The following is a 25,913-nucleotide window of genomic DNA, read 5'->3' as shown; positions in this document are numbered from 1 at the left end:
GCAAAGCGTGGTGCTATTTGTTTGGCACAGTCGCATACACAGAGTAACGCACGTTTTTCCCTACAGAGAAAACACTGAATGTTTCCCTTCCACCACAGTCACGCTTTTAGTGGCCCTTTCTAAATGTCTCCTTAAAAAGAGGAACCGCTAAGTATTTGAAAGAAAAAAGACCGGCTATAGACTATAGACAGGATCTCCTAAAGAAAAGCACAGTACAAGTACCTCAAAAGTGATTTGTCACCAAGGAAGCCTTCAAGTGCCTCTTCCTCTGCAGCGAGCCCCGCAGCTGGAAGCTGTGGTTCCTGAGCAGCTTCTCCTTCACCCAGGACATCGAGCTCCGATTCCAAGAGCGTGGATCCCCGAGACAAAGGCAGACCGGTGGCTTTTCCCTCCTTTTAAGGGCAATTCCATTTTCACTTTCACTTCTTGCTATAGGCAGGACGGCTGGCGCAATGTCAGCAAGGTACGTCCACGCTGCTACATAGGATGCTGCAGCTGGACAGCGTGGAAAGCACTGCAGCCTCCCCTGCCAAAACCCACTCCCAGGATGTGCCCCCCGCACAGGAGCTGGGCACGAAGGCTGCCTCTCTGCGTACTGCAGCAGGGATGTGAACTGAGAGGGTCTGAGACCTGCACCTGGCTCTCCTACCATGTAACAGGCAGAAAGTCTGCACAGCCCTCGGGACAGCAAAGTAACCTCTCCATTTCCTGGAATCACCACAACTCAGGTAAAACAGGCTCACTGGCCTTGGCAAAGCAGTTTGAGGTTAACGCCACAGGTATTCATTTGTAGCTGACCACTTTTATATTTGCTGTTTAATAGAGAAAATATTATGTGTTAGCTCTGACCATGGAATAAAATCTTCAAGCATCTGTTCTGCAGTATTTCACATACTATGTGGTGTGTTTATCTTCTCTGCAGCCACTAATAGGGCTTGTGGAAGACTTCTTTAAATGCTGCCCTCAGTATGTCAGAGAATCCCAGAACGGCCGAGGTTGGCAGGGACCTCTGAAGATCACCCAGTCCAACCCCCAGCCGAGAAGGATCACCTAGAGCACCTTGTGCAGGATGGCACCCAGGCGGGTTTTGAGCAGTATCAGGGAGCGAAGAGGTGCATGCATCAGCTCCCAGTACCGGAACACCAGATGATGCAGACACTCTCCCAGTAGGACTACATTTTCTTAAATGCAGCCTGCCACCCTGGCTCTCAGCGCAGTCTGTTAAGGGGCGAGCTTAGATTCAAAACAAATGTTTGTCCCATGCACAAATAGTCCAGACTGCCAAATTAACACACATTAAAGCTAGACGCAGACATTTGTTGCCTGTCTTCTTGTCTGTGTTGTGGAAGACATCTGTGTAGGATCAGCAGAGAGTGCCCTATTGCCAAGGAAGAGGAGGCTGAGGACAGCGGACAGGCAGGTGTATCCCTGAGCTGGCTGCTTGCAGACTGCAGCTGGGCTGGGAGCACATTCTCCAGTTATTAGGCTCACGGAAAAGCAGAGAAAGGTCCCCGTGGGCTGGGGCTCAGCACCAACACAACACAAGACCAATCCCTGAGGTGCATTATCACTGTAGCTGCAAGGTTTCCTTTCTATTTTCCTTTTCTGCTGCCTGCTCTCAGAGTTCAGGACAATTACCTTGCCCAGATTTTTTTGGAATTCCTCTCATCTATGTTTTTTTGTTTTGTTTTGTTTTTTTTTGCTTTCCTGTGCCAGACATGCACCCATACCTTACCTGTTACATTCTTTGCCTGCACAGACTGGAGTCAGATTTCCTGTAAAGCCTTTCTAGTTCTGACATGACAAGCATGTACTTTTGAATAACTCCAGCACATAAATTTGCTGCATATTGGAAAAGTGGAAAGACAGTGAATCCAGTATAATGCCTATGCTTCTTCTGCAAAAGCTTATTCCAAAGAGGAATAAGCAGAAATATGACATCCTCCTCCACAATAAACTCTGGGAAAGGAGAGAAAAGGATTCTTCCACCCTTCTAGGCTCCAAACAAATTTCTATTTGGGTTTTAACTCAGCCTCCTGAGAAGTTATCATAGACAGAAGAAAAGTATAAAGAGAATGAAATACTTGTCCTCAATGACTATCCATCCACTGTATTTAAATCTTGTAATCCCAATAAAGACCCAAGAAGAAGCTTTATCCATAACATTAGAATAAATATTTTGAGAACTAAACGTAAAACAAGAGATTTCTTTAAATGCAAATGTGAGAATAAATCAACAAAATAACTAATACTCCACAAATTAGAAAAGAAACAAGCAAATGTGAATGACAGCTAGGGAGGAAAGGTGTTGTGCCTTCCATCAGGTTGTCTGGGAACCCCAAGCTGGTACATCCCTCAGCACGGGTAGCTCCTGACTCAGTAAGAGGGAGCCAGAAAAAATAGTAGTAACAAATCTAAGTTAATTTTCCAGACAGAACTCAGGGTCTTGCAGTGGCCTGAGAAACTATGTTGGGAATTACTGCCTATATTCAACATTTGGTTCCCACACCATGAGTGCACTGAAGTAGTCAGAAAACACTAGTAGGCAAATAGAAAAGGACAGACTTTCTTGCACCTCTGGGCAGCTCGTGCTATCTGTAGCACAGAAAAAAAGGCAGTAGGTTGAGCCAACGGCTCTGTAGAAATGATAAGTGATAACGAGCTAGCAGGGAGTTGTTCCAGTAAGTCAATATTGTTATAGTAAGCCAGGTCAAGCTCAGCTGCATTACCTCTTTTGTAGGTCTTTCTTATGTCATTTCCTCAAGGCTTTACCTTTTCCTCCTAAAAACATGTTTCTTTGAGAAAAACATGCAATACCAGTTACATGTCACAGTCCCACACGTTAAAGACTTTCTTTCACCTGAGCCTCTGGCTCCCTGGTAGCTGTGCTACTGCTCTGCTGTTAGCCAGAAGCAGCTCCACCAAATTAGGTGCTGTGACAGTCTCTAGGAGGGATGCTACCCACTCCAGCCTGCACGACAGAGCTCAGTGTGGCTTCTGGAAATGAAAAGGGAGTGCAGAGTTCAGCAGAGCTACATAGGAGTGCGACGGGATACAATTATATGCTATAATATACTACCACATACTATAATTTAATCAGGTAGGACAGCCAGTACTAAGAGCTTTCACACATACCAAATATCAGCTTGCTGTCATATAGCTTGTCCTGGAGGCTGGGATCTTGCCTGAGGCAAATCAGTTCTTGTCTCAGGAACCCAGTAAAAGTCAAGTAAAAGGTGTGACACATGACAGTACGCGAGGAGAACCCCATGGAGCCGATATGGGAATTGACAGCCAAAGCCCACTGCTGGGCCAACATAGGTGGCTGAGACAAAAGAGTTGCACTGTATTAAATGGTACGCAGCACCTCTCAGGACACCTCGGTCCGTGGAGCCTCCTCATCTCAAAGCCAGGGTACAGCCAGAGAGAGACCAATCCCCCCCTGCCTCCTCCTGAGAAGTCTTCTGATCCCCATGGCTTGAGACTGGAGCAAGTGGCTGCAGGGAGGGTCGCTCTTGTGCCTTTGCCCAAACATCCCTATAAGCAGGCTTGGACAAGAAGAGGAAGTGGTTTTGGTTGCCTTTCAAGTCAATTTTCACAATGAACAATCAAATCATCACAGTTTTGCTCTTTCTAAGCTCAGGATACACAGAAGAGCTTGTCGTTCTCTACTTTCTCAGAACCACTTTGTGTCAAAAACATTTCAGAGAAAGTGAGATCAACCAAGCCTGGGAGCAGCAGGAGGCGACCTGTGCTCTAAATCCCAGTGCTCCTGCCACAGCCTGGACAGCCAGCACAACCTGTTCCTGGCCCCTGGCCATGGGGCTGAGCACCTTCTCTGCCCAGCCCCTGGTCAGGGCACAGCCCCACAGGACAGGCTCCGGATTCAAGCACGAGTGCTTTGGGGTGGGACCAGGCATACAAGCACTATGGGGGTGGTTGGAGCTCCCTCAGGACCTCTGGCAGAAGAGGTTTCTAGCACTCACAGGCTGCTGCTTTCAGGTTTGGGCTGCTCAGTCCACCTCAAACAACCCCTCACCTGTTGCACCTCTCCCTGCCACCTGAGACAACCTGGAACTTACCACTGGAAAACAGCGTGCCTCTATGGAAGAAAAACATGCCTCTGTCAGGGCAACTGTCGATGTCAATTCAGTTGATAGAGAAACTAAAAGCAAACCTGTGTGTGAGGTTCTCAGTGACTGTATGGCACCAGTTGTACTTTGAAACGTCTGCAAGGGACAGGACAACCCTGGCTCATCGCCACCAGTGGGAGTGGTGTGGAGGTTTTACCCTGCTGGGGACCTGAACTCCACCTGATTGCACTCTCACTCTCCCTCCCCAGCGGGGGAGGGCTCGGGGGAGCCTTTGAGATAAGGACAGGAATATCACTCAACAATTATCGTCATGGGCAAAACAGACACAGCAATAAGTTACATTAATCTCCCTATGCTTATTACTAACAGATAAGCGCAGCAAGAATCTAAAAGCAAACAAAAACTACACCTTTGCCTGGTCCACTCTCTTCTCCCTCCTCACGCTGAATGGCACAGGGGAACGGGGAATGGGGGCTGCGGTCAGTCCATAATGTTTTCTCACTGCCGCTCCTTCATCCTCCCTCTGCCCCTGCTCCACGTGGGGTCCCTCCCACGGGATGCCGTCCTTCCCAAACTGATCCTGCGGGGGCTGCCCACAGGCAGCAGCTCTTCAAGAACTGCTCCCATATGGGCCGTATGGCTCCATACCACAGGGTCCATTCCCCAGGAGCAAACTGCTCCAGCACGGGTTCCCCACGGGCGGCAGCTCCCCCCAGACCCCCTGCTCCTGCGTGGGCTCCTCTGCACGGGCTGCAGCTCCGGCCCGGGGCCTCCTCCTGCAGGAGCTCTCCATGGGCCGCAGCCTCCTCCAGGCCACATCCACCTGCTCCACCGGGGGCTCCTCCACGGGCTGCAGCGTGGAGATCTGCTCCGTGTGGGACCCGTGGGCTGCAGGGGGACAGCCTGCTCCACCAGGGGCCTCTCCACAGGCCGCAGGGGAACTGCTGCTGTGAGCCTGGAGCACCTCCTGCCCTCCTGCTGCACTGACCCTGGGGGCTGCAGGGCTGCTTCTCGCTCCTCTCCCAGCTGCTATGCAGCAGGTTTTGTCCCCCTTCCGTAAATCTGCTCTCACAGAGCTAACACTGCTCACTGGCTTGGCCCTGGCCAGCAGCGGGTCCCTTTTGGAGCTGTCTGGAGCTCTGATCAGCTGGCTCTGATCTGACACAGGGCAGCTGCTGGGCTCTGCTTACAGAGGCCGCCCCTGCTACCAAGCCGTTGTCACACAAACCCAACGCAAACAAGTAGAGCTGGCCCAAGTCCGAGCTGCTGCTTTTGACACACATGGCCTCGGTCCCACGTACTGCAGCATACAGCTCCTCCATTAGGAGACGAGGGCCCTTATGGCCCCCGTGAATCCTGCCCTGACCCCTTTTCTCTGCTACATCACCGTCTGATCCTGTTTCCTGGTTGCAAGTGGTCTCAAGTGACAGAAAAAACAAGGGCAGGAAAAGCACACTGCCACCCCCTACATCTGAGATGAATCCCCTTACATTTCCCACCAAGAATGAGTTTTCAGCCATGTGCACTGTTGCACCCTGGTGCCTGTCTCAGATACAACCTCACGGACTCTCCCTGGAAGTGTGCACTGGCCAGTGCAGTGCAGAGAGCACTTCGGAGCTCATTCCTTCTGCTGCTCCAACAAGCAGTCCTGAGCATCTCTACTGAGAGGCACTCAGGGTGAACAAACCCTTTTCCTTGCTGGACAAGACTTTATTTTTTATTTTTTATTTTTAACATAAACATCATGGTTATTTCCAAACCTCCCATTTTTGCCAGCTCCTAAGTGTGACAGCTGCAAATAGCAGCACAAGGGAGCAAGTTACAGCCAAGCAATACAGCGGTCGATTGTTCTGTTCTTCTGGATGACTGAGTGGTGTGGGGAAGTGCTGGCAGGACCAAACTCTTCCTGTGAAACCAGCTAGTTCAAATAGTTTATGACTCAAGTTCCAGTGCATGCTGTCAGTCCAAAATATATCAATATTCTGAGAAACTGACTCAAAAATTTACTTTTCTTTTGCCCCACATCATTATTATTTTTTTTCTCACAGAAAATAAGTTACTTTTGAAGTTAAAGAAAAAAGAGAAGACTGGAAAAGAAAAGACTGACGAGAGACCTCATCAATGTGTGTAAATATCTGAGGGGAGGATGTCAAGAGGATGGAGCCGGTCTCTTTTCAGTTGTGCCCAGTGAGAGGATGAGAGGCAACGGGCAAAAACTGAAGCACAGGAGGTTCCAGCTGAATATGACAAGGCATTTCTTTACCATGAGGGTGACAAAGCACTGGAACAGGTTGCCCAGAGAGGTTGTGGAGTCTCCTTCCCTGGAGATATTCAAAACCCACCTGGACGCCATCCTGTGCAAGGTGCTCTAGGTGATCCTGCTCAGGGTGGGGGGGGGGGGAGGAGGGTTGGACTAGATGATCTTCCGAGGTCCCTTCCAAACTTGGCCATTCTGTGATTCTGTGAAGGACAAACCATTGATAATACCTTCTACAAGCACAGAACAGAATCTAGGGAAAACATACATTGCCTATACTATAATTCCAGGAACAGGCAAAGAACTTCAGTATCCAAGAACTGCTCTGAGAACTGTTTATTCTCATAATGTCCATCCTGCCACTCAGCCTCTTACAGATGTAGCTAGCACTGCAACCTTTAACTATAAATTCAGTACCTGATAAACAGGAAAAATATTTTAATGTCTGTCCTCAGTAATGAAATTCTCCTCCTTTTATTTACGCAGAAAGATGCTTTAGAAATGAATGGTTTTCTGTGGGCTGCCATGCCTTATCTTATGTTAGCAATGCAAGATCTTCTGCAAATAAGGTTGTAACGTGACATTAATCTGCTAAAACATATATAAAACCATGGAGTACAAAGTAAGAGCTGAACATCAGCCTACTCCTGCATATGCACCAATTTCCACTTAAGGCAAAATTTTCAATCCCTGCCACAGTTCTGTCCTCAAAGTCCAACCAACATGCAGGCAACCAAGCCAATGGGTGAGGGACAGACATTTGTATTCTGCTTTACTGCTGTCACCACCATTAGGGTCCTTATGTATACAGCAGTGATACTAGAAACTCTACTATTGAATCAGGCTTTATTTTGACTTCCAGAAATCCTCCACCTTGAACCTTCTCCTATGGCCAAGCAACTTTCTGCTTTCTTTGATCCACCCTGACCCCATTAACCTTGGCCAGAACCTTACCCAGGAACTCAATGTCAGAAGTGGACAGGAGATGAAAATAAAATACTATGAATACAGAGAAAGCTAGACTTTCTCTAAGGCATGACTACAAGTAGTGTTTAGGGCTTCTGTTCTTTGTTCCATAAGAGAACTTTCTATCTGCTTTTTTAACATATCTTTTTTCATGTGATGTTTGTTTACATATCTTATTTCATTATTAGGTTAAAGGTTTGACTAGATGATCTTAGAGGTGTTTTCCAACCTGAATGATTCTATGATTCTATGTTCTGGGAAGCTGGGAGGGTAATAATAAAGACCAGGGATCTATCCCAGACCTGTCCATTGACAGTCACTGTATCATTACGTCATTGATCCCAGTGTGTTTTGCCACAGGTTTTGCTTTCCAAATCTTACTTTCTGACAAAACTTCCTCTTTCATATGTGCAATAGGCTGGCCTGCTAACCTGACACGTCAGGAAAATAGCTCACGAAATCATTTACGGCTGAAATATAAAACGAGAACCATAATTGTTTATGACAATCTACGTAGTATCATAAAAGTGATTGTTATTGCTAAAGTAATTCACCCATCCAGGCTTCGACATATCTGCTGTGAACACAAGGAAAAAAAAAAGCTTTTTCTGGTGACACTGCCTTACAAAATTTAGCGTACACAATAAATTTTGTTCAGGAGAAGTGTAAGAGATATTACAATGAAAAACAGCAGCCACAAATATCTCTTGGCAGTGGTGACTTACTGCAACAGAAACCAATGCAACTACTCAAAATACTGCTAGCAGAAAGAGCTTTTGTAGGTCAGCATAAGAACCACATCATGAGGTTCAAACAGCTGTTAGGTTTTAAAGTCTCCATGTATATTTAAAATTTTCTTAAAAGGCCAGAATTCATCCCTCACAGGAGTCCACTGCTTTGAGAAAGAAATATCACGGTTGATTCTTCACCAGGTGGACAACTGAGTAAGAATTCACCGAATGCAGTTCCCTGAGGTTTATATATCACCAATTCACTCTCCAATTCAGCATCTCACACCTGCAATATCATTCAGTGTTTATGCAACATCAGTGCTTGGAGGGCTTGGCAGAAAATGAGAGCCCCTTGGTCAAACACCCCGTGAGGCAAGCTCTACCCCAAAGGTGCTGCCCTTGAAGTAGAGAAGATGGAACAAGGGCAAAAGGGAGGAGAGATTTCCTTTTAATTCCGTGGACGGGGAAGCCTCACAGAGAGATTACAGCAGTAATTTTGATCCTTGACTTCCCTGATGTCAAGGCTATGGTCAGTAACAGAGTTGCAGCCTCACTAGCTCCCAGCTAGCCAGGGCTGGCGGCAATGCCAGAAAGCTGCACACCAGCCAAGCACAGGATCACAGAATCGTAGGGGTTAGAAGGGACCTCTGGAGATCATCAAGTCCAACCCTCCTGCTAAAAGCAGGTTCCCTACAGTAGGTTGAGCAGGAAAGCATCCAGGCAGATCCTGAATATCTACAGAGAAGGAGAATTCACCACCTTTCTGGGAGCCTGTGTCAGCGCTCTGTGACCCTCACGGTAATGAATTTCTTATGCGTGTTTGTGTGGAACTTCCTGTGTTCCAGTTTTTGGCCATTGCCCCTTGTCCTATCACTGCATGACATTGAAAAGAGCCTGGCCCCATCCATTTGCCTCCTGCACTTTAGATCTTTATAAACATTGATCAGATCACACATCTCAGTCTTCCCCATGCTGATCAGACCCAGGTCTCTCAGCCCCTCCTCATGCTAGAGATGCTGCAGGCCCTTAAACATCTTTGCGGCCCTCCTTTGGACTCTCTCTAGAAGATCCTTTTTTAACTGAGGAGCCCACAGCTGGACACAGTATTCCAGAGGTAGCCTCACCAAGGCAGAGCAGAGGGGAAGGATCACCTCCATCAGCCTGCTGGCCACGCTCTTTTAAATGCGCCCCAGGATGCCATCGGCCCACTTGGCCACGAGGATACATTGCTGCCTCATGGCCAACCTGCTGTTCACCAGGACCCCCCTGACAGGACACGGGGTTTTCACCGGATTTGTGATTTTTGTACCAAAGTGCTGTGAACAAAGCCAGAAATGGTGCAATGCCTCCTGCTCCAGGACACTGCAGGGAGCTGGAGGAGTCAGCAGGGCAGAGTGGGTGCTGCACAAGAGCCAGATGGCTGAGGGGGCTCTTTCTGGAGCGTGTGATGAGTACACCACCACTGTAGCCAGCTGCTGAGCCTCCTCTGGAAACACAGATTCCCCACCTTTCCCTCTGTGTCCTGCTTCATCTTAGTACTGTTGAACTTTCTACAGCAAAATTACCTAATATCTGAAAGCTGATAAAAGGCACAAATCAAAGCAACCTTGAACATCATGAGGGAGCGAGGACCAAGCCAGTGTTTGCTTGCCAGGCTGGGCCATTTCATGGCATGCTGAGCATCCACCACTGCCAGGAGCTCGCACCAAGGCCAGCACACACAGAGCCATGCAGAGAAGCAGCCAAATCACCGTCACCCACCTGCAAAAGGTCCCCTCTACCAAAAGCCCTAGGGAAACTGCAGTGGCTGGTGGCAGCCTGGGAAATGTTCACATTTTCCACAGACCTGATCGTACCTTCTATAGCATTCAGATCCACTGCAGAATGACGCAACTGTAATTTTTGCCTTCCCTAGCATCAGGCAGTTTCTGTTACAACTGGCATTTTGTTTAAGGGAAGTGATGGGAGAATTATTTTGAAGCCTGCATAAAAGTGGCCCTACCTATACACCACATACACCATGCTCTCACACTGCTTGTGTTTCTGCTTTATTTCACTGTCAGTCTGTGTAGAGCTGCAGACATTGGCTGAATCGGGTTGAAACAGTGATGTTGTCATATCTGGGGAGAGAAAAAGTCTGAAAAAAGCAGCTCTCCAGAGCTGAACCTTGTCTGTACTGGCTTAGAGCAGCATTTGGAAAATTCCCAGATGAAGTGTGACCTCATCTGTTGGAAGAAATGAATGCTGTCAACTCCAGAGTTTACATCAGTGTCTAAAGGCCCTGTCACATGCACAGCTGAGCTTCCTCCAAAAGGCAGATTGTTTTCTAGAAGAGCACCAAGTTCCCAGATGGTGCCAAACAGGAACCACATCTGCAACTGTGAACCTTTAACCTAGACACAGTTTGTTGGGTTTTCAAGACAGACACCGTGCACCAAACACCAAGGGAGGTTTTGATCAAAGACACATAGCACAAGTAATATCCAAAAGCATCTCAGATATCAGAAAAGAAAGGGAGCTCAGATCTAAGATGTTTCAAGTGTTATAAGCACACTCACAGCCAACATTATAGATAAAAAAGTTTGGCCACAGCCAGTCAATAAATTAAAACAAAATCCAAAGTGTTCTGTAAAAGGAAACTGAAAGAATTTAGCACAATTATTACTGCTTAATATCAAAACTAGCTATTAAAATTTCCCTTTAACTGTAGAGACCAAGGACTACAGAAAAGAAACTGCAATTAAAATCCAGGGTTTGGTTCATGATTACTTTGATTTCTCCCTGAAAAAAACAAAATGGTGACCCTAACTCTTCATTTTTTTCCATTGCTAAGTAGGTGTTATGGAAATTATGCAAGCCAATCACCATAAGAGGGTTTGAGTCTAGGTTTCCTCAATGTTAATAAGCCAGCAAAAAGTCTTCTACAGAGTTAAGTTACAGCTACAGCTCAAGCTAGGTGCCTCCAAGGAGCAACCCTGATTTTCCGATAGCCTTCCAGTTTACAGTCCTCCCTCCTCCACATCCCTGGTGCACACCGTCTATGTTGTCCAGCTGCATTTCTGGGCCTGGGGCTTCATCTTCTCCTGGCTGGTCTCCTTCTGTCTCCAGGCAATTCTTTGCATATGTGACTTGTCTTTTCCTCTTATCTCAGGATTAGGAAACTTTTAAGTAAAAGTTTTGTTCCTACTCCCTTGTATTCTAGTTTCAACTGGGGCTGGGTTACAGTTTCTCTGCTTAAAACCAAAAGGTTAAAAGTAAGTTCCCATGGCCTAAGGTTCCATTAATTGTAGCTACTAGGGCTAAGCTACTACCTATCTTTCTACAGTAGGACATCAGGAAATCTCGTCTCCTGAGAAATCAAATTACTGAGACCATCAGCCAAAATGCATGGGTTACTTTTCCTTCAGTACAGATTTTTACATGCACCAAAAAGCACAGCTTTTCACAGACTAAAAAGAAAATGAAGAAGGAAGGAATATTAGGGTCCCTGGAGCAGGGCACAGACACTGCTCCAATCTCGTCTGCCTGGCTATAGGACTAAGGATATTGTTGGGTGATTACTGAAATTCAGGCTTGCCCCTTTGAAGCACACCTGTAACAACAATGAAATCAAAACTGAAAAGAGAAATAAAGGCAACCTCTGAGGAAGGATTTGTAGCATCAAGCCTGGTTGATAAAACGCCACCGACAAGGTCTTCCTTTCCGTGGGACAAAGCTCTCTGTGGTGGCTACAGGCACCAACTGCTACTTCCAGATAAGAGGTTTCAGAGCTTTCAAATGCAGCGCCAGAAAACCACAGCCAAGTGTCTGCAAGCAGCTCAACGGCACAGCAAGGAAACTCATGTCTAAGTAAATAAACAAGGCGCCATTCCCTGATGGTCCTCCTCGCGTCTCCTTTAACTACGAAGAGAACTCTGGGTTTTAAGTTCCTGACACATGGCCAACACAACCTTCTTGTTAATGATCGTACCGGCCTTCTGGTTTCTGTGTGCCACATCAACCCACTTCCCTCATTTCCCTTTGGCATCACGGCACGAAGGCAAGAGCTCTGCTTTGCCCCCAGGCAGCTGCTGCTCCAACGCACTGGTGCTCGCGGAGCCTCATGCACAGCAGGAGAGGTGCCTGCACCCACCAGCGGGCACCTAAGGGGGAGAGCTGCGGGCATCCTTCCCCTAGGGACTCCAGGTGTTTAGGAAACAAGACAAAATCTGTGCATCTCTCTCCCCTGTTGTTTTTCCCCCAGGGAACTGCTCTTTTTGCTTTCATGGACATCCCTCCATTGTCAGGAAGCAGATTCAAGCAAAACCACTGAACTGCTCCGCTTTATAGCTGCTTAGAAAGCACCACTTCCAGCACTTCAAAGCTTCACCATGCACCTTTCTGTGGAGAACAGCAATTCAGCTATTACTGTTCAGATGGCTTACCTCACTGGAAAGAGCAAGATTTGGGGGCTAGCAACTGTGCCAGAGCATCATCCCCATGCCAATACAGCACGTTTCTGCCCTGTTTGCTGCATCCTGCTGCAGCTGCCCATTTCTTTCCTTATCAGGAGCTGTTAGGGGGGAAAGCCCCACTGCTGATAAGGAGAGCTTTCAGACCTGTCTGTTCTCTTATTTCACTAGCAGGTTTGTTTGATTATGGTTTTTGTTTTGATCTTTACTTCTTGCTTAATGATGATAAGATGCAATGTGACTTGCCAATAAAACGAGCCCTTTATAGTAAAAGGTGCTGCTGCTGGCATCAGGAGAACGAGGGGAGGAAGACTTCAAAGCCTATGAGCACAGGTTTAGGGATGTGGATAATACCCATTTCTTTCTTTCTATCTCAATTTGGTTTTGGGGGGGAAGGGAGGGGCAAAAACTATAAACATTCATTTTAGTTACCGACCAGTGCATTATAAGGTTACAACAGGCCAGAGACCTACAGGGTGTTTGACCCCACTCCTTCCCCTCTCTGCCTGTGTAGCTCCACAGAGCCATAACCCCTGACCTGACAATAGCTTTTGGCACATGCAAGGACCTTTCCTGGTCCCTCACTGTCACGTTAGGGTGTGTATGGAACCACGGATTCATTATACATTCTCGGGATGAGGATTATCGAGTCTATGTATATTGTGTAGGGATACTGAACGTTTCATTATAATCCAGATTTTAACATAAAAAATAATTGTTAGCATAAAGTACAATAGAGTGAGTATTAACAAAACAACAGGGTGAAGCACCTTGCTGAAGATTCCTGTGGCAGTTAGCTACCATCCAAACAAACTATCCCACCAACAGTGTTTATCATCTTTCTTTACTCTTTCCATCACTCGATGTATTTCTTCTACACCATGATGGACAGCAGAGTCTTTTGTCCATTTTCTCGAACTTGTTTCATCAGCCGCTTCAAGTCTTCATGTCACAGTAATTTCTTCACCAAGGTAAGGTTCATTCCAATAGGAGTAGGCGGCAGATCATGAAGCCATGGATGTAATAAGTTGATAAGAGGTGACAGAAGCTGAGCAACTAAATCACATCCTCGAATTTTGGTAAAATTACAAACAAACATTAGAGTGATTACTGGTATCTTCAGTAGTATTATCTATGACTATAGAATCACCATAGGTTCTCATGCATTTAAAATTAATTGATGATCATTTTCTTCAGTTTGTTCCCCATAGGGTAAAATGTCTGATAGAAGCCATTGACTTGCTCCTAAGGCCAATAAGAATGATTTTATCGGTCTTTCCAATTTCCTTACGTCATCCGTAGTAGCAGTTATTCTACTCATTAGGACATCAGCATCAATGTTATTTAGTATACCTAATCCTGTTCCAAATAACCCAGTTGCATCCCATAACTTGTGCCAAGATTGTTTCAGAGAATTTCAGAGAACGTCCACGTAACCACGCTAACCAAAGGAAATTAAAAAAGGAAATAAAATATGCTCGGTTTTATTCAGCCTGCAGGGTTAGAAAGAGGGTGAAATAACAATCTTTGACTTCCCATGCGTAGGGATATTTGGGACTAGTTAGTACCATTGCTACTGTTCCAATGTGAGGCATTTTCACTAGCACAGGTTGTCCAGTGTAAAATCCTGTAGGATGTTCTTCTGGTTTATAACAAACCTTTGGGGTGATTGTAGCGGTAGACGCACAGAAGGCTTTCACTATCTCTGCCATGTTTGGAACTGCAGAAGGCAACGGTGTGGTGTTAGCAGTTAACTGTCTGTAATCCCCCGTAAAACGCCATTGCCTGTTTGGTTTCTTTACCAGCCATACTGGTGAACTATAAGGTGAATGAGTCCTTTTAATAATGCCTCTTTGTTCTGATTATGTTACCACCCCGTCAATCCCCATAAGTGCTGCTGCTGGCAACAGATATTTCCGAACATGAGTGATTTTAGAGGGGTGTAAGGTCATGGATGTTTGTAACAGACTCAGTTTCACTATGCCTGAATCCCTTTGATGTGTCACCAAGCTCCCCACAGTACCATCTGGGAGTTTCTACGTTTGCCCATGTAGTATGTCAAATCCTAAAATATTAGTATATGCAGCACCTACTAATACTCCTGCCCTGGTTAATTTTTGTTCCTCTAGCAGCCAGAGGGAAATTTTTGCATTGGGGCATTCTTTTTCCACATCATTGATTCCTGTGAATTTAACCCTGTGTTGAGCAGGTGTTATGCGCAGAGTTTGTGCTGTCTCGTGTAATTTTCCTAGTTACTTTAGGCAATTACTCCACACTCACCACCCCTGTGTGGTGCAGGGGCGCCCATGGCAGCCTCAGCTTGGCACTGACACGAGCTCTGCACGCCAGGGAGTGATGTCTCCTCCCGGTCCACAGTCCACTTTTAGCCCAGGACAGAAAGCTGTGACATGTTTGTGTGCACCTTGTGCCTCTTTCTGTCACCTGACCCATAAACCAGAAGGTCTGAACAAGGTAATTGTGTTTACAAGTTGTACTCTGGGAATAAGGCATGCTTCTTGGAAAGCTAGCTTCGGGTATTTTTTAAGCAGCTATCACACATACACGATCAGGCTTCAGTTTAATCACAGTGCTGCAAAACAACTGCTGCCCTTTCGGAGCATCTATGGATAATTTAGTTTGCTTTTACAGTCCCAGTTCAGGGCTACAACTACTCTATTAGAAAAGCACTTCAAACACTTGGTGATTTGTCTATTGTTATACTCACGTTCCAGGCTCAGAACATTGAATTAGAGTTATTTCCTCTAAATTAAAATAAAACAACAATTCCTCTCTTTTCTTTGGCAGGCATGCTGGCCCTGGCTAAGACCCATGGTATAATCTCATGCACAAGGTTGAATTAACATCTCTCTTCAGTACCTTCTTACACCTAGTTTCTTTTTTCCCCTACTGTTAGCTTTAGTCCAGGCCACCATCCTCTCGAAAAACCCTAGATGCATTGCACCAAACTTTTCTACTTTATTTTTTTAGTGCTCTTTAAAACCAGCACCACTTACTTCCAGATTCACCCTACAGCCACCAAACCTGCCAGGATTTACACACGCAGCTCCCAGGAGAGCTGTCCCGTCTCTTTGCACAGACAGACTCACAGACAGACAGCCTGCCCGCCCCAACCAGTGCATCAGCCAAATGTGCGTACCCCAGCCCCAGTACCTCATCCTTGAGCTGGAAGTCCCAAAAGCTCACAGCCCGAGACCAGACAGCAGAGGTGGAACCGACAGCGCTCTGTCCCCATCCCGCAGCAGCATCACATCAGGACACGGGTATCAGAACCGCACAGAGCGGCTGAGAGCACCTGCACTGGGGGCTGCTCACTGCCCACCTTCGGTTCATGGAGCTCATCTCTGCACCCAGCCTTGCTCTTGCTTGCGGCTGTATGACTTCCATGTGCCCTCTCTTTCTTTGTTTGCCAAGAGAAAAAATTAATCTTGCTCTGCTGCGTCTTGTACGCTATTAAAACAAACAAACAACAAAAAAAAAACAAATAGGTTTTACTGGAGCAGTTATGTGAAAAGTCACCGCTGAGGAATGTTGGCAGCTGGCTGCACCCCCCTTCACCTATCAATTGCATTCGGAAACGTACCGGCAAAGTTCCAGTGTTGCTCGATTTGCTTTACAACTGCCCCACAGCTGGATGTGATACGTGCTGCTCTGGAAGGGAGAGCTTGTGTACCCAAGCATCCACTACATGGCACTACTTGATTGTACAGCATGTTTGTGTTTGTACTCATTAGCAGAAGTGAGGAAAAGCAGGCTGATTGGGTAGACAACTGAATAAAAGCGTTAAGCCAATCTGAATTAAAACCTATTTAGCATTCTTTGCTGCAGGCTTAGCATCCAGTCTCCACCCCGGGATTAGTGCAGCGGATGCCAGCAGGGGATTACCATGGATATCAGCAAATTTGGGGCTTCACAGAACGGTTGAGGTTGGCAGGGACCTCTGGGTCTACCTGGCCCAAGCCCTGCCCCAGCAGGGCCACCCAGCACCATGTGCAGGCGGCGTTGGGAGATCCCCAAGGAGGAGCACTCAGCACCTCTCGGGGCAGCCTGTGCCAGGGCTCCAGCACCTGCCCAGCAGCACAGGAGCGTTCCTGGTGTTGTGAGGGAGCCCCTGTGCTCCAGGTGGCACCCAGTGCCTCTCGTCCTGTCCCTGGGCACCACCAAAAAGAGCCTGGCTCTGTCTTCTCTGCACCCTCTCCTCAGGTATTCATAGACATCGATGAGATCCCCCACCAATGAGCTGCCCCAGCCATCCCTGCCTCTCCTCGCAGCAGAGCTGCTCCAGGCCCTTCAGCATCCTGGCACCCTTCTGTTGGACTCTCTCCAGTATGCCCAGTCTGCCTTGTTCTGGGGTCCCAGAACTGGACACAGCACTCCAGGTACAGCCACACCAACACTAAATTGAGGGGAAGAATCACAGCTCTTGACCTTCTGGCAATACTTGACCTAGTGTTTGCTTTTCCAAGTCCTTTTCTTTGACGTTGCATTTGGCACTATGACAGGTAGATAAAGCTTAGCAAAGCACAGTGTGGCTGCAGCACAGCGACACGGCTGTGTGCAGGCCCTGGCAGGACAGCCCAGGGGAATTCCCTGTAAGTCTCAATGCAGATATCCCAGATCAGAGCCTCCCTAGCTGGCCCACGTAACGCAGCCATCGCTGTCAATTCTGTCTGTGCAGACTGGGGGCACTGCCAGCGCAAGGCACAGTGGATCTGGGAGTTACAGCCAGAATTACATTGAGTCCCAGCTAACTAACATGAAGAGAGATCTAAATACAAGTATATTCCTGCCTTGAGGTACTATGGCTCCTAAGGACTGCTGACATGGTGACGGCACACACAAGCAGCGAAGGGAGCATTTTTCATTCTCCTATCACACATTTTGGACCACAACTGAAAGCACCTCCAGCATGGGCTGATTGATAGCCCAACTTCAGAGTTTATATTTTCTTTTAAACACATCACACGGTATCCGTAGGAGACAAGGTTTCTCCAGGTTTGCAGGTCCAAGAAAAATAGCAGTGCAATCTTTTCCTGCCTCAGCACACGAGGTTTCATTCACCTGGCTAAAAACACTGCTTGTCAGTGTGGCATCCTGCCCTACCAAGCACGGCACTGGCTGGAGCAGCAGACGACGATTTCCCTTCTGTGAGGGGAAATGCTTGAGCAGAGCAAAATCTGCTTTATACCACTGTGAAAATCCCCAGTTAATTTTACAGGAGATGAAAAGCATGACTGGGAGGACAGAAGTGCAGCCACAACTCCACTCTGATCCAAGCCTGGCAATGCAAGCCCTGGCCGCAGGTCTTGGTTTTTGTTCTCAGCCCGAACAGACAACAGTAATGCATTCCCTTGGGAACATTTATCAGAGGGTGGGGGGGCTGGCAGCCTGGAAAACGCACAAGTTCAAAACACGAATACACTGCCAATAAGCAAACTTATGCCACATGACAAGCCTGCAAGCTTAAAAGCCGAGACCACCAAATAACTCCAACTCCCAGGTGGACACGCAGCATGACCTGGAGCAACCTCCCCTTTCCGTGGTCTGGTCTACCCTCTGCAAAAGCACAAGCACCTCTCGGCTTCAGAGGGGGCACAGAGCATCCTCTGCCCGAGAAAGTCACCCCTGAGATGGGTGCCTGAGTGTCACACCTGCACCCCTGAGTGCCACAGCTTGCTGTAAAACGTCTGCATGCTGGACAAGGATTTTGTAACCTACCCAGCCACCTTCTGACACCAGGCAGTCTTGTTTGTGTTTGCATTGATAAAAAGCAGATTCTGCATCTTTGGACATTTTTCATCAAGCCTAAAATGGAAGAATTGCATAACAATACCACTCATGCAAATAAAAACAACTGTATATTTGCTCTAAACTACAGAAGGCAACTGAATACTTAAAAGGCAATGACCTTACTAACATAATCCTCAGCATCTCAGGGTGCCTCATCCCGTGTGCCTTCTGAAAATCTTAAACCTAGGTATGGCCTAGGGAATAAGAGAAACACAAAGGTTACAAATGTTGCAAGTAAAACCTTTGCCAATAGATAGGGATCAATCTATGTCTCCATGTGAGAGCTGGCAGCACTCCTCAAATAACAAAGCAAAGGAAACAGCCACAGCACTCTGCCTGTTGTCTCTGAGCCCTTGTTTTTCCTTGTATGACTCATGCTCCACATCTGACCATTGCTACTCATTTGGCCGTTTATAAGAATTGGATATATGTGATGTGGATTTCGCTCTCGGAGGAAGTTACTTCAGCCCTGGAACATAAGACAGGGGATTTGGGGCTACTTCCTTGACCTCTGGTATTGTGCTGGAGTCCAGCGACCCAAGGAGTTCCCATGTTTCCCCGATCACTGCTTCCCTCAAGTAAGGGAGAACCAGCTAACATCTCCCTCTCCACATACACATTCCAGAGGATAAATAGACACAGATTTAACAATACACACAGGCAACCTTTGACACAAGTGGGCCTTTTCTGCTTCCCCTTCTGAATAGAATGCACTGGTACCAGAGATCTGGAGAATTTTAACTTCTTTTCTCTCTAAAAGGGTTGTTTAATCACTAGTTTGGGTATTTAGCACTTTACCATTCACTGAGAAGATAGGAGCCGTCCATCCTGCAGCAACCCAAGCCCCTTGATGGCTGTTGCATTCACCAGCCCGGGCAGGCAGGTGGAGGGCACCATACTGCCTCCTCTGACACTACAAGGCACTCGCACGTCCTCTCCAATACAGTTACTGTCTGCAAGAAGGCTCATGGCAGCTCAGACCCATCATTCCAGGCCAGGCAGAAAATCCAAGAAGAAACTCCTTTTGCACCAGGTTTTCCCTCTGGGGTGTGCTCTGTGCCACACACCCCCTCAGCTCTCCTACCATGACAAAGCTGGTGTTGGGGTCTCCCTTCCAGCTGTGGAGACATATGAGCTCATGGTGGAAAAGGACCTTGTAACAGCCGTGTAGATGCCAACACTGTTTCTGAAGCATCAGAGCAGATCTCTGTACCATCAGGCTAAAAGATGGGAATCCCAGCAAAAGATTGCCCTTGTTTCATAAGCGATGCAACTGTGCCAACAGAGCTGTCTCTAGAGCAAGGCCATGACTTAATAACTTGGAATATGGAGATCTTCCTTGAACAAACTCATGAAACAGGACACTGTGCTCCAGCTGAGGTCCCACTGAAGTAACCAAGCTAGTTACCACAGTCCCATTCAGTGTGGGATCCCTTCCAACCCACAGTTCTGGTGGAGCTGCCACCAGCAGGTCACCCCCCAGCGTGAACCAGCACAGCTGCTTACTCAAACAGTACTACAAGGCTCACGACTACACCCACACATGCCAGGCAGGCTGTGAGGCCACTCTGCGGCCACCTGTGCCTCTTGGACAGGGCACACCAGAGAAGAGACAAAGTAAGGTGGGTCCCCAGGTAACGTGCTGTGTGGCCAGATGCTGCTCCCCAGACGGACCTCAGGGAGCTTCTATAATGCAATCTGCCACCCAGCAAGGGGAATCCAATCCCCCTTTAAGCATCAACTTGAAAGTAAAACTATTGAAAGCATCACATAAACAGCAGTTTTTAAGGTCTAAGATTTCTGCTTCTCCCATCCTGTTTCAAGACCACTGGCTGAGGACGTCTCACATCAGCAGCTTTGGCAGATGATATTTACTCCCATGAAAGGTTAATCTTTACATCTACTTTTAAACAAGATTCTTGTGCCGATGTCAGGGAAACTACTCTGATTTGTTTAATGCCTATAACATAAGGACATTGTTTACAAGGAAGCAAGCAATGAGTAAGGTTCATTTCCTAGTTGATAGTGGCTGGTTTACACCATCTGTCAAGAAAGTCTTGCACTCAGAGGCAGCGAAAAATCCCCACACAACATTATCTCCTTGAAGTTCACCCTCTGCCGTGGTTAACCAAGAGAAAGGCATCCTGAAACAGGCATTTTTACTTTCTGTTTTTAGCCCAGGCTCCCAAGCATTAGTGCACACGTGACCCAGTGAAAACACAGCTACCACAACGGGGAAGCACATCCAAGCCCAACTTCACCACTATAAAAGGAAACATTTAAACAACAGAGAAGTTTGGGTTTGTGCATAACATGGATAAAGTAGGAGTCTCTGCAGTTAAAATGGAATGCGTTCAGTGAAGAAGAATTTCATTCTTCATGACTTGATTGTAACTAATTAAATCTGGCTGAAGTATCACATGCAGGACCTGCATTAAGGATACGTGTTTTATTTGAAAAGTTGATCTGGCAAACAGATTGCCGTTTTTAAATTTTTTTTAAGCATTCAGAGGAAATATTTAAACAGTATTTTTATTGACATGACCTGTCAGAGCATGAAACAGTGGAGAGCACAACCTACTTCAGGCTGAGCAGAAGTGTAGAAGCTGCACAAGGCAGTTGTTTCACTGTAAGATGAGCTTTTTCCTCCCCCCCAGCAAACACCAGGTGAATCGCCCCTTCATTCACTCAAGCATTAGCTCCAGGCAAAATGTTATAGCTAACTCACCCCAAAATGACCCATCCGACAGCTTTTCTTTTCCCAGCAAGGGACACTAAGCCACCACTTGCTGATGGATGCCTTTCTGGTACACAAACAGAAGAGGAGGAGGACACAGACCAGGGCTGATACTGGGCACTGGAACTCCCACAGGACCCCTTTGCTCTGCAGGAACCTGTCCTGCTCCAGGTGCCATCTCCAGATCCCATTGGCACGGCACAAAAAGGATCACGGAGAAGAATAGAAAAAGCAAGGGTGAACCTGTGAGGAGCCACCATCTGACTGAGACCAGAACACACGAGAGGTTTTAGTTCTTCCCATGTGCATGGGAGGCACACTGCAACAGCTCAGTGGCTCATGAGAGACCCTAGCCTCTCAAGTAAAATTAACAGCTACATGAAGGAACACTTCATTTATTGCAACCAAAGGCTTCCTCGTTTGAGCACAGCTTTTCTTTCGTGCCCAACAAGAAAGTGGCTTAGATCTATTTATCCTGATGTTCTCAATTGACCTTTTCACACCAAAGCCTGACTCTTGCTGAGGACACACTTTTTTTTTCCCTTCCTCCGTTTGCCATAACTACAGCCCTCTGAGGACTCACACAACATCCTGTGACAGTGGCTTTCACCTTTCTGAAACCTTTCAATCTGCAGAGATATTTTTCTTCCATAAGGCAGTCAGACACTGGCAAACTACAGCTCAGATCCGTCAGGACACTCACTCACTCACCACATATTTTCCTTGTTGCTGTCACTCTTGCTAGCATTTTTTAGTCAAAGCCTTGCCAACTGTTCTGTACAGAAGAGATTTAAGTTTCAGAGAAAACATGGCAAATGAGCGACTTCAGGCAGCTCACAGTTCAGTATCGCCCAAGATTGCACTTTCTCCCCCTCCAAACCTTAACCCCAATTATGACCCAACACCTACCTCGCAAAATTCTCCCATGAAACAGTGCTCACAATGGATGCCTTTTGGTAGCCCTCAACATCCCTCACACAACACCACTCACAACAGGACTCTCCACTTTCTCTGTCTCCAAATCCTAACCCTAATTAAGACCCTAACCCAATACCCACTCCACCTAAGGCTCCCATAAAATGGCACTCACAACAGGAGAAGGTAGGCCCCACAGGTAGCTCTAGGATGCCCATGAGGCCTGCCAGGAACCTCACTGCACCCAGAGGCCTCCCAGTGCACCCTAGAGTCTCCGCGGGCCTCCCAGTGTAGTCTAGCATCTCCTGAAATAATTAAAAGTAGTTGTGAAACATCCAAACTATAGACAAAGTTCATTTAACCTACCCTGAAGTTTGTTCAGTCCCATAAACCACCAAAATTCACACCACAAAACTACAGCAGAACACTAACAACTTACACATTTCCATCAGGAACTGAACCCGAGCCCCAGAGTCCCCATTTCCCTTGTCTTCATTCACAAATAGGATATGTGCTTTCATGTCAGACTGTATCCGGTTTTCCTGCAGGTTTGATTGTTATCTATTCCATGCTCATGCTCAGATTATTGTCTGCAAATACTAAGTTTTTTTTTTTTTAGAAGGCTAAGCGGAAAAAAAATATCCAGGAAATAGTTTCAAAGCAAAAGGCCTTCCTTCTCTGTGACTCATAGTCTCATACATTGCTTAGGAACAAATACAGCTTTTTCCTCACCATTCTGTGAAACAAATAGCACAAAGTCCTTCTCTTCCTGCCCCTTGCAAAGGTAAATGAACTCATGAAGACTTGGAGACCACAGAGCAAGGGATGCAGAGGAGCACGGTAGCACAATCCACTGCCTTCAGGTGATCATGAAATAATCCCTTTACAGTCACCGAGAACAAATCTAGAGCTGAGGATCACAAGCTGGAGTGGTTTTGTTTCAAAGAGTTAAAGACCCTGGCTCAGCAAGCCCCAAGTCACAGCCACCGGGCTCTCGGCTGCCTGCTTTGCACTGCTGGGGACCTTCCTCTGCAGGGCCCCGCTGCGGTGCTCCCCCAAGGACAACCCCCTGCTGGTGCCGGCAGATTTGTAAATCCTGTGCTGCCAACCAGGCCTAGGTCTGCCACATGCATGAAGTTTTGCCAAAGACAAACAGCTGTAAGGCCCAACCACTGCAAAACAGACATCACTTTCTTTTTTCTGATGGGTTCCCATCATCACTATAGGGTTGGGGGAAAAAACAAAGCCAAAAGAGATCAAGCAAAGCCAGTTTCAAACAGATTCATTGTTCCTCGCCTCCTGAAGAAGCTGGAGGATCACTGGTCCCAGCAACACCGCAGAAACCCTGCAGTAAAGGAGCAGCTGCAGGAGTTGCTCCAAGCAGACAGAGCACGCTGGAGAAGTGCCGGCAGCCTTCGTGCTGCACCTTCCTTTGCTTAGCCGGAACGTTAACGTGATTACCTCAGCATAAATACAGCTTGTTCTTCCAGTTTGTTTTAAAATAATACGAGCAGAAAGGAAAACAATGTTTTGATGTGATAAAGCAGGGAGAGTAAACAAATACTGTTGATGTGATAGTATCTGCAAATGTACACAGAAGAACTTGACTTGCTGAATCTGATAATCAGCTGCCACTTCTCTGTCATTTCAGGAAATTGGTTTTGTTTTTATGGAAAACCAGGAAGAGGTAATGACATTGGAATTACGAGCTTCACATTTGCCACGGGAAAGAGGAGAAAACCACAGAGCTTGGGGCAGATGAGCAGGGCAGAAGCTGCATGGCTGGAGCTGCTTGCAGTGGTCACCCAAGGCTGGAGCCCACGAGTGAGGAACAAAGGGAAGAGTTCATTGTGCAAAATGAAGTGCTCAGCACAGCAGAGGGAGAAGCCACACACTGCTCAGAACAGAGGGAGTTTCAGATTTATCCATATTTGAAGTATTTTCCTTGCTGAAACTCTGTCTCCAACACGTCTCTCAACTTCCATTTCTGCCCCCTATTGCTGCAGGGGACATCGGCTTCTTGGGTAGAGGCCAGCAGTACTGCAGATGCCATTCATTTAGAGTCCACAATTACCCATCCTGGTGCAGTAAAGTTGCATCTTTCAAGAACTTTCTGCTTTGAGTTATTGCCTGATTATTTGAAAACGCGTTACGTTTGTTTAGGATCATCACACCACATTTGAGCTTTTAGAAGAGGCTTCAAAGCCCAGACAAATGGCCTTGCACCCAGGCAGGTGGCAGGAGGACAAAGCTGCTAGAGGAGGAGTAACATGCGTTTGGCACTCAGGCACCACTGACACCATGCAGTCACATCACAAGTCACCAGCAACACAGGGAAATGCTCTCCTAGCTCTTTTTCCAGAGGCAAAGCTTGGTCCCTTCACACTACTGAAGTTGTTTCCTATAACAACATTCTGGTCTGCTAAGTAACGCAGTGATCTTCATTAACTTTTTTCTTCCTAAATTCTTGCAAAGCCAAGTCGAGCAAATAAACTCTCATCAGCAGAGCCACACTTGGTCACAGCCACCACTGCTGTAGGATATATAGAGTAACATCTCTGTTTCAGATCGGTATTTCCTATAATGTTTTTCTAAATACACTGCATACTCCTACAATGCAATGGTGTTAAACTCTGAACCCCTGCCCTACAGTGGAAGTGCTGTACAAACACATACCATAAAAACTTTATCTCAGATTTTATAGTTACGCTAATTGCTGGCACAGCTGCAAGAGATGGCCAGATGCAGGGAGGCTGGGATAACACTGCAAGCCTGGTTTATTATGAATATATTCATTACATGGTGAAAAAGGATGCTAAGCTGCTGAGTGACCAAGACATTTAGTAGATAGGTGGGGAAAAAGTGGGGCTGGAGAGACTATTGTGAGATCTACGTACGCATTTCACCTAACATTTTGCTGCAGCTCTCCTAGCAGCCAAGTACCCTGGTGTTCATGTGAGAACACTGTGTTCTTACCCGCAGGATTTTGGTTTTAAGCATTGCTCACTAGTGGTTGTCTCGTAAGCCTGGAAAAGCCCAGAGGGCAAACTTGAACTGGCTGACTTGTTTTTATATCTAAAAAAAAAAAAAAAAAAAAAAAAAAAAAGTGCATTCACAAGGAGTTGGAGTTGCTAACACCAGTCCCTTTTCTCACGGAAGCAGTCTAAGATGGAGAAAACTGGACACACAGCTCCGCTGCCACACACAGTCCCACGACCATAGACAGCACATGAGTGGCACCAGGACGGCAGTGGGAGCAATGGCAGAGCTGCAGGGCACCCTCTGCCCCTGGAACCCCATGCCTGAGTACTCTGCTGTCTCACACAGATCTCCTTACTCATCCACACACCCTTTTGCAGAGGATCAGGATGTCTACAGTGCCTGGGGCTAGCAAGGAAATAGATTGAGACATTAGCAAATTTGTCTCAATTGGAACCATCTGTAACCCACATCTTCAGAGCTCAGCCTGGTTCAGACATCACAGCCTCTGGCTCAACATTCATCACCCTGAGAGGAGGCACTGCCTTTCTGAGAAACGATTAGCACCCAAAGGTGTCATTAATACTAATATGGAGCAGATACTGCCCCTTTCACAGTGCTCCATTGGATGCCTGTGGCTGTCTGCAGCGTTCACGTACCCCGGTCCCCAGACACAATGCAGGATGCAATGGGCAGCACCAGAGCATGGCTGCATCCCCCGACCAGCTGTATCCCCAAAAAACAAACTTGGGGTGCCCCAGGAACACTCCCCATGCTGTCATTGCTTACAGACCTGAAGCAGTGGGGAGAGAACAAGCAAAAACACACACTCACAGCACTTGAGCCAAGAGGTAGGGTGCCTGGAGCAACAAAGACAGCTGGAGAAGGAAACACAGGACCAGGGGAAACATCTGGGCAGAAACGTCAGGATACAGATGGGGAGACTGTCACGCACCCTGGGGTGGTGGCACTGAG

General features: G+C 47.0%; 1 protein-coding gene and 1 long non-coding RNA gene across 2 annotated transcripts in view; one reads left to right on the top strand and one right to left on the bottom strand.

Annotated features, from left to right (window-relative positions):
* The window catches only part of LOC310884208 (uncharacterized protein), a 61,304-nt gene that overhangs the window by 10,224 nt on the left and 25,167 nt on the right, over window positions 1-25,913 (bottom strand). The window contains exon 2 of the mRNA XM_083805666.1: window positions 15,840-15,967. The gene's annotated coding sequence lies outside the window, so the exon portion shown is untranslated. The remainder of the gene's footprint in view (window positions 1-15,839; window positions 15,968-25,913) is intronic.
* LOC310884213 lies at window positions 226-2,274 on the top strand. The gene is made up of 2 exons (XR_014574081.1): window positions 226-728; window positions 923-2,274. It is a non-coding gene; the product is annotated as an uncharacterized lncRNA (long non-coding RNA).

The sequence above is a fragment of the Anser anser genome (genome assembly GCF_964211835.1).
Source record: "Anser anser genome assembly, chromosome: 19".
NCBI lineage: Eukaryota > Metazoa > Chordata > Aves > Anseriformes > Anatidae > Anser > Anser anser.
Note: the sequence above shows the minus strand (reverse complement) of the source record. Positions and strands in the feature narration are given on the sequence as shown.